Genomic DNA, 5,918 nt, shown 5'->3' on the forward strand with positions numbered 1-5,918 from the left:
GTGGAGAAAGGGGGGGGGGGGGGCGGGGGGGGGCAGACAGTCACTTCCAACAGAAGAAAGGAGCAGATCTTTCCAGATAGCAATTATTTAGGGAAGCAAACCATCCTTGGCGCGGGCGAACAGTCTTAGCTCCTCCTTGCTGTTGAGTATCTGGGAGAGACGGCCCCTTCGTACCGTTTCCCTCATCTGTACTTCACACACGGAGTCCTGAAGAGGCAGCGTCCTCCAGCAGCTCGGAGGAGGGCTAAGATGTTTCCTGGCCCAGCCTAAAAATATCTCCCTTGACAGCCTGTCACAGTGTCTGAGATTGCACCATTATAAATTCATTCCTCTCTGTTAAGGCATTTTGTTTCCAGCTCTCTGTTAAAATACACATATCCCAGAGAATTTAGCTGGGGTGAGGCACAGAGAAACAGAACACGGCGTCCGAGGGAGCCAGACCTGGGTGCCCAGCTCGGGGCTGCCTGGAAACTCACTGTGTGAGCCTGGGCGAGTCATTTTCACTCTCTGAACCTCAGTGTCTCCACTGATTGAGAAAAAAGCAAAAAAAAAAAAAAAAAGAACGAGAGAAAAGACAGAAATCAAAGGGGAGATGTGGTGGTCAGAGAACCCTAAAGTATCTGCTGTCAGGGAAGAGCGGCTGTTCATTTTAGGGTTTGCCCGGGACTCTACAGGTTGCCACTGTCCCCTAGAGCAGTTCTTTTGAGCCAAAGCAGTTGGAAGGCAGGTCAAATAGTGTCCACTTTCCCCCCACTCTCTAAAAACAAACAAAACAAAAACACATAATCCCTGTTCCTCTCTTATAGAGGACATGTCAGCAAATGGCATGCCCCAAGCCCCTGGGTGCCCAGGCCCAAATCCCTGGAAGCATCCAGAACTCTGCTCCATTCACCATTCTNCATCAGCAAAGCCTGTTGACTCTACTTTCAAAAAATAGCCTACGCCTGATGCCTGATCACTTCTCCCCACTTCTCTGGCTACGGCCGTGGTCCAAGACTGCATTTCCGCCCCCCGCCCCCCTGCCCTTAGATTCTCCGTCAGTCTCCTAACTGTGCCTTGTTTCCATCTTGCACGCCCCGAGCCCCAGCTCCTCACGCCCGGGGTTGCCTTGAAGACATATGTTAGATCCTGTCACTCCCCTCAGAGACCAACCCTCTCTTCCTTCCTCTGTCTCTCACCATGAAACCCAAAGATCTCATCAGGACCAATAGAGCCCTATACAACCTGAACCTGGCTTTGCCTTGACCTCATCATCTCCCACAGGGATCCCCTTGCTGTTGCTCAAGGCTGTTCCTACCTCAGGATCTTGGCACTTGCGATTCCTTCTGCCTAGAAATCTCCCCTCCGGTATCTTCATGGCCATGGCCTATGCCCTAACTTCTTTCCGTGTCTGCTCAAGCATGCCTTGTAATGGATACTTCTCAGCATACTCCCTTCCATGTCCTCACCCTACTTCATTTTTCTGCGAATACTCTTCACCCGGAGAGTGTGAGAAGCCATTATCACACGCATTTGTTTACTTTCTGACTCCCCCTCCGGGAGGGCAGGGGCTTTGTTTTGTTCACGGCTGTACCCTCAGCCTCTGGAACGGCACATCTGGAATAGTGTAGGTGCTCAATTAGTATACATCGGAGGAAGCGAACAGAATAGTTTAAGCAGAACTACACTAACCTGGAGGCTAATCTAAGCATTCCACTGGAGAGGTCAATGCCAAGGTCTCTCCTGCACTATTTCAGCAGGGCAGGGTGTCATGGGGAGTCAAAGGTACAGCGGACTTGGCGGGGGCGGGGTGCCTATACTGAAGGACAACTATGTGCCACTCAAAAAGCCAGGGGTGTTGCAGGCCGCCTTTTACTGGTGAGGCCACTGAGGTTCAGAGAGGTTTCTGATCTAAGACATACAACTTAGTAAGTTGCAGAGGCAGTCCTTAGCCACTAAGGCCCAAGCACTCAATCAATAAGCCACAACAGCCTACGTCTCCATCCTCACATGCCTGGGGTTCCCTGGTCACACTCTTCCCAGCTATGAAGGGGCTGAGGCTGCCACCCTCTCTGGGCCCGCATCCACAGGAGCCAGCCCTTCCCCACTCCCTCCTCCCCAGGCCCCAGTCGCCCGCCTGCAGGGGGCGATGTGGCATGGCTGGAGTCACCCTGAATGCAGGGTTGTGGCCAGCAGAAAGCAGCTAAGGTCAAGGAGAGCGCCCAGGGCCAGGGCCAGGGGCTAGGGGAAAACTCTTGCAGCGTTGAGCACCCCCCCACACACACACACATACACCGAGGCCGAACCCCAGCTGTGTTGAGCGCCGCCGCCAGGCCACCAGTGCAGACGGGAGCTCTCCAGCCCTTGTTTGATGAGCAGCGGCCAATAAATTCATTAATCATCATTTTATGCCTCATCAAACCCCCTCCAAGCCCCTCCATGGGAGTTACACAAATTAGCCCCTGAAAAGACAGTAATTTCAGTATAGCGAGGTAAGTGCTTTCTGATGGGCTCCGCGCACAGAGCTCTCCTGACAAGCCAATCCATCAGCGCGTCGGAGATGGGGACCAGCCCGCCGCCCAGCCTCACCCGGCCAGCCCCGGCCAGCCTCCCCTGCTTCAGCCTCCCAGCCCTACGCAGCCTAGCCTCTGGGGACTACCTGGCGAAGGTCTCCGACTAGGGCGCCCCTTTCCCCTGGCTCCTTTACACCCCCCAAGCACCGCAGGCTCTCCTGTCCGCCTCCTGTCCTCACCCACCTCCTCCTCCTCCCCAGCCCTTCCGAACAGAAGAGAAATTTGGCGGAGGGAAAAATCCCAGGCCCCAAATTGGGTAACGAACCGAGAGTGGCTGAGGAGGAGGCGCTGGCGCTGACGTTCTGAACTCTAGCCCCGAGGAGGGAAGAGTCAAACGGCCCTTCACCCCCTCCCCCATGTCTAGATGTCGGGGTCCCGAGACCCCTGAAATTATTGAAGAGCTGTGTGTACTGCGTGCGTACGTTATTGGGGGGAGGGGGCAATCCATGGCTTCCTGACGATTCTGAACGAAATTCCAGGCTCCGAAAGAGAGCCATCTGGGAACAGAGAAGGGGGTCCCTCTGTAGGAAGGGCGGCTGCACCGGACCCCGGTGGCGGGCACGGGGGTGCGCCGCGCCCAGCCTCCTGCGTGGCCCTAGCGTCTTTCTCTCTGAAACGGCCACCTGAAGTGAGAGAGAACGCCAGGCGCGGAGAGCAAGACAGCATTTTCTATGGGATGGGCCGGGCCATTCTGACTCCAGCACGGAGAGCTGGGTAAGAGAGGAGAGGGGAAAGAGCCCGAGAAAATTGTGGCGAGGAGTGGGGTATTTGCAAACGCGAAGCCAGCGCCGCGCTTCTCACTTTCGGATCCTGGAGCACAGAAGGTCCCACGGGCGTCCAGCCCGGCGGGCAGGGCCCATGCAGAGGAGGTCGACGGGGAGCCGCAGGCCCAGCGGAGCCTACCGGCCAGCGCGCTCTGACCGTGGAGAGCCCGAGCGCCGAGCGACGCGCAGCTCCTTCATTAGCTTCCCCTCCGCGGCGCTGCATGCCTCGGAAAATAAGTTAGCAAACGGGGAGCCGTTTATCTCTTTTATCTTGGGGCCTGATCCAATTAAATAAGTGCACATTTACATTTGCATCCATCAGGCGGGAGCGCTGAGAGCCCGGGGTTTGCTCGAAGCAAATAAAAGCAGATTTCACTGGGAAAAGTGGCGTCTGTGCGCGCTGGGCTCGTCCGGGCGCCGGAAACGAGCGCAGCCTGGAGGGCGGCCCTGGGGACCCCGAGCTGGGGCCTGCGGCCGACAGAAGGCCAGAGACCCCCTCGAGGCCCGGAGGAGTTGGCCTGGGCAGGGGGTGCAGCCAGACCTTCATCCCTGCCCCAGAAGCGATCCTTCGTTAGGCCACAACCTGGGTCCCGCCTCGGGCCCTGGACATCAGTCGCATTTAAACGAAAACGAAAAGGAGACCAACTCTGGCCTGGTCGCAGCGGGACGCCTGCGGGGTAGGTCTAGGGACAGTCCCGCAGCTTTGGTCACTTTGGAAGGAGGGCAGGTGGCCAGGTCTCCCTCGGGCCCGATTTTCCTATTCGGTGGCGGAGTGGAAAGGGATTCCAAGAGCCAGGCCGAGGGCGCGCCTCCGCTCTCCCCCAAGATCTCTGCACCAGGCTGAGACCAAGTTGATACGAGCGCTTAGCGCTTCTAGAAGGGTGAAAGGGGACGCCCAGCTGAGCGCCTCTTGCTTTGCCACGCCGACCTCATTAAAGATGCTTTCGAAATAGGAGGGTTGTAAGAATGAGAAGGTAGTTTTGTTTTTCCTTTTCTTATGGAGGTCCAGCCCACAGGTCAAAAGACAGAAACGGTTTTGGGGGCTCCGGTTGCGTGGTAGACCCCAGATGTGCCAAACCGCGGGCGAAACAAAACTGCGCGGCGTCCGGAGCCCTGGCGTGGAAAGGCCCGCAGAAACGGAAACGCGCACCTGAAGCGGAGCCGAAACACTGGCTCACCGCCTGGGCTGCGCCCCCTCCCCCCTCCCCCACCCGCACACTGGTGCAGCCGTCGGCATATTTCTCAATTCCCTGCTGCCTGGTTTCCGTGCCTGTGCCCAAACTGTGGCGGGAATCCGTAGGGTTAAAACGGTTCTAGCTGCGGGCCCTGCTCTCCAGATCTCCGAGGCTAACTGGGTCGTGGGACCCGAGCCGCAGAGAGTGGAGCAGAGGAACACTTTCAGTTCGACCCGCTTGGGGTTCAGAGCTAAGACCCCGCTGGGGGTGGGGGGCACAGCCAGGTCTTGCCTAACTCCTCCTCTCTGCGAACCGCGTGGCGCCCGGGGACCAGTAGGCGGCGCCCTTCCTAAACTGCATCCGAGTCCGGCTCCCTCTCGGGAGCGCAATCACAGTCCTTTCACTTTGGGCGCTTTGCAGAGCGCTCTTCCTTGCCTCTGCCCGAGTTGGCAGCTCATTGTGGGGGACAGGTGGGCTGGGAGGCACGGCCGGTTGTGAAACTGCACGGACGACCCTCCCACCGCAACCCTCCTTTCTCCGAGGGCTGCGCACCTCTCGCAGGATGAGAGGCCCCGAAAAGCTTGCAAACTAGAAGGCCTCGACGCAGGCCCCACACGCAGGCCAGGAAACACCATTTCGGGCCCTAGCACCCCCAGTCGAGGAGCAGGCAGGACCGCTTACTGCAGCCTGTCCTCAGTATGCGCTTCTGCGCCCTCGGGGATTGACTGGGCTGTGGTCTCTTCCACCCCCAAATCCCATGAATTGATTCGGGCCCCCGCACAGAGGGGTAAGGGAAGGGACCCGGCTTGTTCCGGTTTGGCGCTGCCTCGGGGGCTGACTGCAGAGACCCCACGCTGCCCCTGCTGCCTGGGATAGAGCCCACCTAGTCCCTAAGGGACAAGCTTAGCGCTTCTCGAGGGGGCCAGACCCAGCGCAGTGTAGCGCAGGTGGCCAACGCCCGCGCAGCCCCAGCACCCAGGTATCTTAGGTGCGGCCTCGCGCAACTTCCGCGCCCGAGTCCAAGCCTGCAAACAAACCTAGACCCCGCTGCACGCCGGAAATCGCCCCCCCCCGCCCCCCAGCGCCTCCGAGGCTCTGTGCCTTTGAAACGGCCCAAGACGCGGCCAAGCGGGGCTCGAGGACGCACTTGGGACAGTAAAGACACGGAACTACTTCCGGGATTAAACGCGGGAGACATCTGACCGTCTAAACCCCGGACTTTCCCAAACTGGAAAGTCTCCGGACACCAGAGAAACCACTGGCCACGAACCCCAGCTGTGCAAGGAGAGAACCGCAGACTTAACTGGAGGCTTGTGTTCACGACGAAGTACGCAAAGAAACCCGTAGACCCTGCAGAGGCCAAGGGCTGGAGGGATACGGACCGGGGGCAGCGACTCGGGCAGCCGCCTTGCAGACCCGGTGGTTTG

At 58.5% G+C, this 5,918-nt stretch overlaps 1 protein-coding gene and 1 long non-coding RNA gene across 2 annotated transcripts in view; both read right to left on the reverse strand.

The window, feature by feature from the left end:
• LOC144220997 (uncharacterized) overlaps window positions 1-2,852 on the reverse strand; it is a 4,607-nt gene extending 1,755 nt beyond the window's left edge. Inside the window, exons 1-2 of the long non-coding RNA XR_013331916.1 lie at window positions 2,818-2,852; window positions 1,298-1,596 (exon numbers count right to left, since the gene is read on the reverse strand). This is a non-coding gene — a long non-coding RNA (uncharacterized LOC144220997). The remainder of the gene's footprint in view (window positions 1-1,297; window positions 1,597-2,817) is intronic.
• Window positions 1-5,918, reverse strand: part of IRX5 (iroquois homeobox 5) — a 21,472-nt gene that overhangs the window by 10,288 nt on the left and 5,266 nt on the right. The window lies entirely within an intron of this gene.

This window comes from Crocuta crocuta, unplaced genomic scaffold (genome assembly GCF_008692635.1).
Source record: "Crocuta crocuta isolate KB4526 unplaced genomic scaffold, BGI_CrCroc_1.0 scaffold124, whole genome shotgun sequence".
NCBI classification, from domain to species: Eukaryota; Metazoa; Chordata; class Mammalia; order Carnivora; family Hyaenidae; genus Crocuta; species Crocuta crocuta.